This window comes from Choloepus didactylus, chromosome 11 (assembly GCF_015220235.1).
Source record: "Choloepus didactylus isolate mChoDid1 chromosome 11, mChoDid1.pri, whole genome shotgun sequence".
Lineage (NCBI taxonomy): Eukaryota > Metazoa > Chordata > Mammalia > Pilosa > Megalonychidae > Choloepus > Choloepus didactylus.
Window position 1 is genome coordinate 28,963,463 of NC_051317.1, and position 13,152 is coordinate 28,976,614.

The 13,152-nt window shown below is 39.2% G+C and overlaps 1 pseudogene; it reads right to left on the bottom strand.

Annotated features, from left to right (window-relative positions):
• Positions 1-1,059: 1,059 nt before the first annotated feature.
• LOC119506425 lies at positions 1,060-1,814 on the bottom strand (annotated as a pseudogene).
• Between the last annotated feature and the right edge of the window lie 11,338 nt (positions 1,815-13,152).

The following is a 13,152-nucleotide window of genomic DNA, read 5'->3' on the forward strand; positions in this document are numbered from 1 at the left end:
CTTAGTTCCTTGGCACAGAATGAGTAAGCCACCTCAAATCTAATTCAATAGGCCATGTGCAAAAAAGCTTCTTAAACTTAGGATTTTCAAGCAAAGGAATTTAATCTGACAGTGAAATATCGAAGTCTAACTGGTTTTGTTAAAAGTCTAAGTAACAAAGCATGTTTTCTTTGGTGACATCTGAATGCAATAAATCATCCTTTAAAGTATACATAGGTTGACTCTGATGAATGAAATGGAAAACCATACTTTACATGATAGTTTTAAAAAGTCATTAATTAGTAATGTGACAATATGCACATTAGCGTCTAAGTGGTGGCAGATGCATGGCTAACGGCAAATGTAAGTTAAAAACAAAGCCATAATTTTCAAAAATAAAATAAAATAGAAATGTTTCTGGGGAGAGAATAATTTTTTTAAAATTATATTTTTAGAAAATGTAGAAATGTGAGTAGGCAGAATAATACTGAATTACACTAAGCTAGAAAATTTTATTCTTAAATGAAAATACATCTTACATACTGTTGCCAAATTAATATTTGAGAATATCCTGCCATGAGAGAATAAAGATTAGAACACTATGAAGTTTAGACATAGCTGAGGTGAAAACAGTATCATCCCATCCCATCTCTGTTGTAAAGAATTATATTGATACTTTTAATTTGCAATGTGTAATTTTTAAATTTACTGCCATATTTAAAATCTGAAACAGCTAACATTTTAATAAATCACTGCTGTTTGGGAAGCTAATAAATATTGCTTTGAGAATGACAGTGTGAATGTATTTGGCTATGTACACCGTATTAAGACTCTAAATGATATAGTTAATATACCTTATATTGATTTAATTGGTTTTGAAAATAAGTATATTTTTCTCTCTGAGCAGCCTTTTGGAAAAAGTACATTGGATATGGTTTCCAGTCATATTTTACTGTGCTAACTTGTACTTATTTAAGAATTCTCATCAGAAGAGAGTTAAATAGTACTTGAATCAAAGTCCAGTGAAACTGACTTTTCCTTTCCCCCATCTCCGTTTGCATGACCATTTATAAACATCATTTCTCTGCAAGTTTTCCACTTAGTCTATCAAAAATCAATGCTATGAAAGTCCTCTACAAGGGTCAGCAGCTTTTTGGAGTCTCTGAATGATGACAGCGTTCTGTAAATCTGCTTCTTCCAGTGTGAGCGTTTCATCTAGCAATTTGAGGAAAGGGAGAGCTGTGGCCAGAGAAAAGGGAGGACTTCTCTGAGATCCTTGGTATTTTTCGATGAAGTCTTTGATGTGGCTTACCCTATGAGAAATGTTAAATTTCTGGATGACTCTTTTCCCATTGGCTAACCAGATCTGTATATTAGTGATAGGTTCCAAGTTGTTTAGTGGGACAGCAGACATATTATTTTTATTCTTTACTTCAATACTCTTTGCTTTAGAAATAATTTTTGGTGTGGCACTTTTAGGAAGATTTTTGTAAATCATAAATCTGTTTGCTGGAATCTTCCTAGTCTGTGACCCTGGCCTGAGAATGGCTGGAATACAGGCTTCGTTGACACACATACTTCATTTTTTTTTATCTTCAACTTTAACATCCAACTCTTCCTTATCAAAAATTCCCTGTAATTCTAAAGGTAATTCCCTGTTTCTTTTCTTCAGTGGGTGACAAGCATTTGGCAGCAGTCTTCTGTGCTTCCTCAAAAAGGCTGTCAACAAAATATTCACAATCTGTTTGCTGGTTGTCACTAAGAGGTTGGTTGTCAGAACCTGTTTCACAAACCCATTCTTCATTTATACTTTCAAGATTGTCTACTTCTTTCATTCTCTTTTGCTTTACTCCGGGCACGGCCGCTGGGGGGGGCTGCGCCGCGGTGTCGCCTCGCGGCTTCGTCCTCAGTTCCCTCAGGGGCCTCGGGGGCCACCGCCGCCGTTTCGCTGGAGCCCCTCGGACCCGGAGCACCGCCGCCTCGGAACCACCTTCAGTTTCGGCGAGCGCCGCCGCCGCCGCGCCGCCGGGCTCCGGCCCGCCTCCCCTCGGTTTCCCCGGCCGGGCCGCCTTCTTGTTTCTTAACCAGGCACAAATGTCCTTGCGGTAGCAGTTAGGCCAGTGCATGCTTGACCAGACAGCTGGGTACCATCACCCGGCCAAGTTGACACATGAACCTAACCATCACAGGAAGTCTTCGAAATTCTGCTGACCACACCTCTCTCCACTCATCTGCCTACCCAGTCCTTTCCTCACATGGGTCACCTTTGCCCACTGGGTTCCTCCCAATCTTTAGCCAGACCTCCACCAAAATGCTGAATCCCCAAGAGTCCATCTCTAGACTTGAAGGCCAAGTGGAGTCCCCAGGCTTTGAGCTGTGCTCATCCAGCTTAAGGCTAATTAAACTGAGCCACTGATGATTTGTGTTAGTTCCCTTTATTGCTGATCTAGCTGAGTAGGGTAGAAAGGGAGAGGAGAGACTTACAGGGAAGATGACAGAGTAAGGAGATCCAGGACTCAATGCTTCCATCAAAACAACTATTAAACAGGCAGGAGCTGTCTGAAACAACTATTTGTAACTTCCAGAGACCATAAGAACACTGTACAGCATCCAGGGAAAGGCAGGAGAAAGAGGCAGATAAATTATGATAAAGAACTGCAAATTGCTCTCTCTGTGTGGTGGCTACCAGCACCCACTCCCCACTCTCATGGCAGGCTGCCAAGAGGTCCAGTCCCTGGATAGCTGCTGGTGACAGAAAGGGACAAAAAGTCCTCTTCCTCAAGAATAGGGGTGGGCACAGTTGGTCACTGATGAAGGCTTTTGATTACTGAATTCAGATAGCTGGTTCCAGGCTCTCAGGGAAGCTACTGTTTCAAACAGCTCTGTGCAAAAACAGCAGCAACCATTGTTTCAACCTTCCCCAGACAGGGACAGAGGCGGTGGAGATTTATAGACGCTGCTCTTCCTCAGGGCTGCAGGGGACAGGGAGCTGAAAAGCTATATATCCCGGCTGGCCAGGAGAGCTCAGCTGTGGGGAGCCATCAGAGAAGATTCGGAGCCCTGCCTGATCCCCTCCCCAGGGAAAGCTGTGGTGGGCCTGTGCCCTCTTCATGGGTCCCCGGCCCTGTATAGACTGGGAAAGACTGACTTGGGAAAGTTCACTCAGTGGTGACCCTCCTCCAAGAATTTTCCCTCCAGGCAAACGCAGCATGAGACAAGGAGAGGAGTGTGGAGGCAGACAGTCTAGGACAAAGGCCTGCCAGCTTCAAACAGCCAGGAGAGGGGGGCCTGTCTCCTTGAAAACAGGGGACAACCAAACTCCAGGAAACAGGGGAACTCCAAAACAACTAAAAGCAAATCCCAGGACAAGGCAGAGGTCCAGAAAGACAGGGAAAACCACACACGCTGCATTCACCTTTGGCAGACCTGCCTGATGGGAAGGCTGAAGCTCAAGAAAATCTCTGTTTTATCACCAGCTGGGTACAAAACCAAGAAACAGACATCCCAGAGTGTAAATCCCAGAGTTAAAATTTTAAAATATTAAAATGTACAGCACACAACAGAGTACAAGACAAACAAAGGAACAGAAAATGATGCCCCTCTGAATGAAGGGGATAAAAATACAGAAAACACCAATGAAGAAGAAGAGAATGTGCGCATACCAAGTAAAGACTTTTAAAAAATAATCTTAAAAATGCTCCAGGAGATGAAGGAAAGTACAAGAGAAAGACCTATAGGCTATTAGGAAAACAATGAATGAACAACATGAGAAGCGAAGTAAACAGACAGAAATATTAAAAAGGAATCAAACAGAACTACTGAAGTTGAAGACCACAATAACTGAAGTGAAAAATGCCCAGGAGGGTTTCATGAGCAGATTGGAGCTGGCGGAAGAAAGAATCAGTGAACTTGAAGACAAGACAATTGAAATGAGTCAGGCTGAGGAGCAGAAAGGAAAAGAAAGTATCAAAAGCAAAACTAGCCTATGACAGCCACAGGACACCATCAAGTGCACCAATATATATGTTAGGGGAGCCCCAGAAGGAGAAGAAAGAGAGAAAGGGACAGAAGAAATAGTCAAAGAAATAATGACAGAGATTTTCTCAAACAATTGCCAAAAGATGTAAGCAACACAGGCACCCATCAACTGATGAGTGGCTAAGCAACATGTGGAATATTTTTTAGACTTGAAAAGGAATAAAGTCCTGATACATGTGACAACATGGATGAACCTTGAAGACATCATATTATGTGAAAAATGTCAGTCACTAAAGGACAAATATTGTATGATCTCACCGATTTGAATCAATTTGAATAAACAAACTTATAGAGTAAGAATCTAGAATATAGGTTACCAGGAGATGGGGTAGGAATAGGGAAGGGGAAGTTAAGGCTTAAAATGTACAGGGTTCCTATTTAGAATAATAGAAATGTTTTGGTAATGGATGGTGGTAATGGTAGCACAAGACTGTGAATGCAATTAATAGCACTGAAATATATATTTGAATATGATTTGAAGGGGAAATATTAGACTTTAGATATAGTAATAGAATAAAAATCTTAGAAAAATCTATGATCTACACTACATAGTGAACTCTAAGCTAAACTGTGGCCTTTAATTAATAGTACAATTATAAAAATGTGCTATAATAAATTGTAACAAATGTTCCACACCAATGCAAAGTGTCGGTGGTGGGGTAGTATATGGGAATCCTGTATTTTATTTATGATTGTTCAGTAAACCCACAATTTATATAACAAAAAATAGAAAAAACACATCATAGAAACAGACACCCTGTGACTTGTTGACTCTCACATGACAGCAGTGCACTTTGTATCCATCAGTCCACTTACCCTCCACAACGTCCTCTAAGATATGACAGTTAACTTCATTTTACCAAAGAAGACACTGAGGCTCATCACGGTTAAGCGACCTTCTCAAAGTTACTCAGAAAGCAAATGTCAGAAGTGGAGTACAGAATGAGGCAGTCTGGCTCCAGAACCCATCCTCTATCCACTTCATGTAGGTTAAGACTCGACTCAAGATTTTTAAATGAATGTATATGAATACCTTTGTCGTAGGTGAGAAAACTGTGGCTTAGAGAAGCAAATAAAATTTCTGGAGGTCCCACATCTAGTAAATTTTGACATGGGATGGAAACGTTGACTTCTCTGTTTCTAAAGGTCATATTTGTTCTGGTTTATCAGGCCGTGTCTGGCTTGATGACGGTTCCACGATTGGCAGTGGATGAGTAGGAGTCGGCTTAAGGAAAATCGTAACATATTTGTTTTTTTCACATGATGGGTTTGCAGTGTCTGTGTAATACTCACACAGAGATTTCCAGAAATGACTGGAAACAGTGTCTATGGACAACATTAAAATGGTACAAAAAAATTGAGTGCTTATATATTCCTCACAGCCAAAATAATTTATACCATTTATTGTCAAAATGGAATCATAGCAAAAATTAATCCAGTGAAGGCATCAAAAGGCTCAGTATTGTTAAGATAGCAATATTTTCCAACTTGATCCATAGATTCAACATCCCAGCAAGTTTTTTTTTTTTTTTTATGGATATCAACAGATTGATTCTAACATTTATATGGAAAGGCAAAAGAACTAGAGTTTCCAACACAATACTGGAAGAGAATAACGAATCCTACCATGAAGTGACCACACGACAGTGTGGTATTGAGAAAGGAATATACATGCAGACCGAGGGAAATGAACAGAAAGCTGGGAAGTAGACTCATATACATATGATTAATTGATTCCTTACAAAGAAGCAAAGACAATGGAACGGAGACAGAGGAGTTGTTTTTAACAAACAGTGCTGGAACATTTTGACATCTGTATTTAAAAAAATGAATCCAAATACATGTCTTATTCCTTTACCAAATATTAACTCACAATGGATCATAGACCTAAATGTATAATTCAAAACTATAAAATTTGTAGAAGGATAAATAAGAGAAAAGCTGTTACTTTTAGATACCATACCAAAAGTATGATACATAAAGAAACAAAATTGATAAGTTGGACTTAATTAAAATTAAAAGCATCTGCTCTGCAAAGGACACTATTAAAAGAATGAAAAGACAAGCCACAGAATGGGAGAAGGTATTTGCAAAACACATATCTGATAAAATACATGCTTCCAAAATATAGAAAAAAGCAGTTAAAATTCAACAATAAGAACATAACCCAATTAACAAATAGGCAAAAGAACTGAACAGACGCCTCTCCAAAACAGACATGTAGATGGCAAACAAAGAAATGAAAGGATGTGCAACATCATTTGTTGTTTGGGAATTGCAAATTAAAACAGCAATGAGATAGCACAATACCTATTCGAAAGGCTTACATCCAAACAACTGGAAATAACCTATTCCTGGTAAGCACGCAGAATATGAACTCTTATTCATTGCTGGTGGGAATGCAAAACAGCACAGGCACATTGGAAGATAGTACAACAATTTCTTAGAAAGACAAACATAAAAGCACCATACGAATTAGCAATTGTGCTCCTACGTGTTTACTCAACAGATTTGAAAATGTATGTCCATGCAAAACCTGCCTATAAATGTTCGTAGGAACTTTATTCATAATCACCCAAAATAGGAGCAACCAAGATATCTTCAAATAAGTTAATGGATTAACAAACCCTGGTACATCCATATAATGGAATAATACACAGCAATAAAAAGAAATTAAGGACATGAGCGAATCATAAATCCATATTGCTAGGTTAAAGAAGCTGTTCTTCAAATGCAATATAATGTATGATTCCATTTAGATGACTTTGTGGAAAAAGCAAAATTATAGAGACAATAAAAAATCAGTGGTTGCCAGGGACACAGAAGGAGGGGATAAGAATTGAATAGGTGAAGCAGAGAGAATTTTTCAGGCTGTGAAACTATTTTGTAGGAGGCTATACGTGTGGATACATGACACTATGCTGTTGTCAAAACCCATAGAACTTTAAAGCACAAGAAGTGAGCCTTAATGTATACAAACTTCTAAAAAAATCATTTAGGAGTTTAGGCGATCTCAAGATGGAATGCAGAATGCAACAGAACAGTCTAACTATTACAAATATATGAAACAACATCACAGAAAGGTTTTCTTTGGGAGGAGATACTAAGCTATGTTACTTTGGAAACCACTGGAATATGAAAAACTAAAGGTAAAAAGAAATTGTGCATAATTCCTATATTTTTGGTAAAGTTATTTCCCATGGGGTTACAGGATAAAAATTGTGATACAGCTATATGTGCACACTGGAATTGAAAAATTACTAAATGGATGGTGGATAGTGGGAGTCAAGTTTATTACTTTTGGAATGAGAGGTTACAGATAAACAAGAAGAGGAAGATCAATTATCCATGCAGAAATGGATTAGAGTTCAGGACAGCTGTATGAATTCATGCTTATATTAAAAAAGAAACAGCTACATATAGCAGCATTTATAGATTTGTATAGATATACACGTTGGTAAACACACACACATGTATTCTTGCTGTGTCTGTGCGTAGAAGCAGTGACATTCTCAATGGCAACCAGTATGTGTAGCTTCCAGATCTTGATTTCTAATAGTATTGTCCAATAAATGGAACCTGGGATCCTTGGGAAAATGGCTGATTCTAGAGCTGGAGAAGGAAACCAGATTAGCCCGGGGTGTCTTGTAGTGCCAGAAATTAAGGAAGAACTTGAAAACAAACAAACAAACAACAATTACAATGGAACCAACTAAAAGAGCTTCCAGTGGCCAAAACTGAAAAAAAATGTATCCAATAAAGTAAAGTAGTATTGGATTATAACTCAAAATATGTATAATAAATACCCATAACTATATACTGGTATAAATAATAATTGAGAAAATTAAACGAAAGGGGGAAATTCACAAATCTTTCACCTAGCAGAATTCCAGATAATGCATGTAGATACTGACTTTAAGGTATTAGAGTATAACTTCCCACTTCTCAAGTGTGGGCTGCACTTGGTGTCTTCCTTCCAAAGACCACAGTATGGAGAAGGGTCAAAGAGTGACTTTACAGTGGAGAAACCTCACAAACACTCCATCAGTCAGATTATCAAGGTCAACATCAACGGGGATAGGTTATGTTCATAGAATGTGCCCTTGACATGATGTGATGGAAATGACTCTTTATCTCAGTGCCTTCCTCCGACAAACCCACCATCCCAGTTCTAATATAAGAAAAACATCAGACAAATCCCAATTGAGGGACATTCTGCAAAAGACCTGACTAGAATTCCTAAAACTGTCAAGGTCATCAAGCACAAAGAAAGTTTGAGAAAGTGTCACATCCAAGAGGAGGGTAAGGAGATGTGACCACCACATGTAATGTGGTGTCCTGTAATAAGGTATTGATATTGGTTCATTGATTGTAACAAATGTATCATGCTAATGTTACTGATGTTACTGATCAGTAGTGATCAGTGACGCTACTAATGTTAGTAACAAGGGAGAATGGATGTTGGCCGTGTTGGAACACACTGTAATACCTCTGCAGCTTTTCTGTAAATCTAAGTGTTCTAAACTAAAACATTTATGCCAAAAAAAAAAAAAAAATGAAGGGAACACCTCTAAAGGAGTGAGTGCTTACCCCTAAAGGGACTGAGGTAACCTGGAAGTGACTTTAAAACAAGACAAAAAGCAAAATTTCCTTGCATGTGTGTGTGTATATATAAGATGAGACTCATGGAAAAATTGATTCTGATTATTTAAAAAAAAAAACTAGAAAGTTTGTATCTTTGCACACATGAATCATAGTGGGTAATTTTTACCCAATCAAGCAAAAATAATTTTAATTTATAAAACATTTTGATTCCAAAATATAAGGGCGTATTTTATATCTCTTTCTAGGTCTGTCCTAATTCTTTGAACACACAAAGTCTATTTACAAAAATTAACAGATAATAAATAAAAGTAGCTTTATAATCATCTTAATTGCTTCATGTGTTACCTCTGCTAGAACTATGATTAACACATCTCAAATTTTTCTGTTTGCTAAGGGTTTTCTACAGAATTTGATTATCACCACCATCACTATCATCATCATAATCCACATCATCATCATCACCATAACCATCATCATAACCAGCCTCATCATCATCATCATATTCATCATCACTACCACTGTCATAACCATCATCTTCATCATCACCACCATCATCATCTTCATCATCACCACCATCATCATCATCACCATCACCACCATCATCATCATCAGAATCATCAGCAGCATCGTAACAGCAAGCACATACTATGCTTACATCTGTTAGATTCTGCTTTCAGAGATTTACATTATTAATTCCACCAATCCCCTCAAACACCATAAGAAGTACATCCCATCATTCCTCTCTTTCTGAGAAGAGTGCACTGAGGCAGAGAAATAAAGTAACTTTAAGGTAATGCAATTGGTTAGTGATGGAGGCAGGATTTATCCTCAACTGACAAGTTCTACAGTGCGCGCTTGTATCCACCATGCTGCTCTGCTTTCCGTGAGCAGCCGGTCCCAGAACGTGGCAGAATCCTGACCTTTGGGGAAGCAAACTATGTTTTGTGCCAATCTAGAAAAGGCACTTTAATGTTTGTGCTCTGGCAAGGAACAAACTAGAATTTCTTGAACCAGATCAATCATTTGAGCATGGAAGAACTTCTGTTGTCCATGGGCAGTGCATCAGTGTAATCTCGTCCACTTACCATGACAGCTGCACAGCAATAGCAGAGGACCGTGCAGGATCTGATCCTCCCAACATCTCCACCACCGAAGGACGTGTGTTTGGCAGCAGGAAGAATGCATTAGATCAAAGGAAATAATAAAAGACAGGGAAAAAGAAGAAAAATGTGTGTTCTCCAATTATTTACTTGTAACATATGTTAAATAATTGTAATATATTTGTTTTCATGTTTTGTTACTAGGAAATTTTGCCTTATCTCCAAAGAATAGAAGACAGCCAAGTCACAACATGTCTTGAGTCTTTCTAAATAAGTCATTTATGAGCAGTGGATGTAATGCTGACTCTGACTGTGTTAGAAGCAAATCCTGGCTACTTAAAAACTGGGAAATAGCTTCCAGATCCTTAATAACTAGCAGGCTGATTCTACTTGAGATGATTTTGCAAGCAATAGCTTTTACCCTCCTTTTCAGGTCTTTGCAAGATGGGCAGAACATCCTACTAGACTGACAGTGAGCCACTCCAGAGGAGGACTGTTTCATCACTAGCATTCTGGAAAGCTGTTTTCTGATTTTGAAAAAACCAACCTCTATACGGGCCCAGGCAGCCAGTTCATAAATATTCTTACGCTTTTCTCCTTTGAGAGGTGATACAGTCCACAGGAGAGAGTTGGGTTTTGGAGTCAAGGGTGTGAATAGTGATCCTAGCACTTGCTAATTGAATGATTGGGGACAAATCATTTCATCTCCCTGAGTCTCTTTTGTCTTATCCAAAAATTTGGTAAGATAACCCATACTCTGTACAGTGATTTGAGTGAGTAGAGACATGTGGGAACTATTCAGCCATGATAATAACATGCTCAGTCAGTGTGAGTGGAATTCAGTTTCATTTATTTGTGTGTCACTTTGCACCACACTGCCAAATAAAGGAGCTGGAAGTAGGTCTAACTGATAATCTTTATTACAGGTTGATCTTGCAGTGGTACTAGTTCTTGCAGAAGGAAGGTTTGTTGTCATGTGAGAAACGAATCAATTCATTTGGCATAATAAGACATTCTCTCTTAGCATAAGTAGATACACATCTTCATTGAAACTGGTAAGGAAATAAGTAGAGGGGAGGGTATAACTACCTGAAGTTGTAATACAGGCTGTTTGAGTAGCGAGAAAGAAAGTTTGGCAGGATAAACAATGAGGCAGAACTAAGGTAAGAGTACTAAATGAAAGGACAAGAGTCTGGAAGACTCGCTCACCACCACTGTTACCCACGAGCTCTAGTCTGTGGCTCACTCCTCACATGCCTTCTCTCCAGTAATCCCCACAACTACTCCATGAAAGTCAACAACCGTGATCCCCATTTGGCTGAGAAAATTGGAGCCTGACAGGATGGAGCCACCTGCCCAGACTGATGTAGCTGGTGAGGACCACAGTCCAGTCCTGCCCAGAGCAGAAACCTGAGAGCTTGCTGCTGTGCTCCCCAGTCCTCCTCCTTCTCCAGACTCTGACATCTGAGGACAGTGCAAATGGCTTCTTCACATTTTCTTTGCTGGAGTCTAGCAGCCCAGACTGCCAAATCATAAATATTTGTTGGATGAACACTGTCTAGGTTGTAACTGTTTGACCCAGGCAATGTCATGATGAAATGGGTGCTTGGGGAGCATTAGCCTGACAGATTGCAAGTTGACTGGATCAGAAGCCTGGGAGTGGAGGCAAGAACCAGAAGGAGGTCTTAGGGGTCCATTACTGGGGACTGGCGTGATGACATTGGAGGCAGCCAGAGAGCTTAACTCTCCTTTGTCCGTTGCATATAACACAGTTTGTGGAAGTCACAAGGGCTGACCGTGTTGTGCCAGTCGGTGCACAGGCACCACCCATTTTCCGCACCTCATCTAGCTGTCTTCTCTGTGGAGTTGGGGATCTTTCTGCCTCACTGCTGAGGCCATCCTTGTTGGGTGTTTGTTCCAGCTGCCTTCCTAACTGGCATAGGAAGGTGCATTTAGTGGCTAAACAAGACCCTGCTGCATATCTTATTTTGAAGTCTATTTCTCAGTTAGTTACAATGTCAGTTGTTAAATAATGGTTTAACTGGTTTACTGGCTCAACTCATCTGATTACTTGAGTTATTTTCCAGAACAGCTACCATAGTAGTGCTTCCCAACTGAGGCTTTTATAACTGCATATCCATTCATTTATTCAACAGATATTTATCATGTGTCTACTATGTGCTAGGCATTCCTTGATTCTAGGAGCTAACAAGTTTCCTGTTCCTTGGAAATGTACTTTTTAATGGGATGAACAAACAAGAAAGTAGTAATTCCCTCATGCTTCTCCTTGTAAATATCCCAGTTGTTTGTTATTTGATTTAGTATGAAATCTAAACTCCTTGGCATAGTGTAGAAGTCCCATCAAAATTTCACTTCTGCCTCCCTCTGCAGCCTCCTATTTCATCTCTTTTTCTTGAATTCAGTTTTCAGGTCATTGTGAAAACATGCACTTGTCTAAATATTCTGTATCTTCTTTCAAATTTTTCTATACTTCTACAACTTCCAGGATCTGGGGTACAGTCCACCTCCTTCCTTGTACACTAGCTGCTCATCTTTTAACACTCAACTCCAAAGCCCGTTCCTCATCTAGGAAGTCTTCCCTAAAGCCTCACCATCAAATTCAAGCTGTCGGTTTCCCCTTTCTCTGCCATCGCATTTGTGACAGTGTTTGAAAACCACCTCCTTTGAGTATGAGGATTTTCTGGATTACTTCTGTGAACTCAGTGCATAGCACATAATGTATGTGATCAATATAGGACTGTGGAAGGAAGGAAGGAAGCAAGGAAGGAAGGAAGAATTAAGAAAGGAAGGAAGGAAGGGAGGGAGGGAGGAGTAAGTTAGGTCTTATAAACTTTCTTGCCATTGTTATTCACTACAATTAAATTCTCCTCTTCCCAGGATCAGTTTTGTCTTTCTTCATATTTCAGTGACAACTAGATAGAGCTGATGAATGCCTGAACTTGGGTGATGGCAGTAACAAAAGATAAAAAGGGACAAATCTGGAAGAAATTAGAAAGGGAGAATGAGCAATAGTTGGTGACAGACCCAATAATGAAAAAAAAAGGAAAACAGTGTTTTTGTTTTTGTTTTTTTTATGAATAGAATATGCAGTGAAAAGAGTAGAAGCTATTTAACTTTCACAGAGAATTTTTATTTTCTATAGGGTGAAATTTGGGTACTTGGATTTGTCCATTCAAGTCAAAATATAAACTATGTATTCATTTACAGCCAAACATGTAAGCCTTAACATAAATACATAAGAAGAGTAATCTCTTCATTGTATTGACGAAGAATGTAGAGATGATCCAAAATATCTCGTATCAAGCTTCAATCACATTAATTCACTGAAGAAACAGGAATCGTATGTTTGGCCCACACGGTTAGCTCCTGGCCTGCAATTCCCTCAAGTCTCAGCTGAGACCTCTTGAAG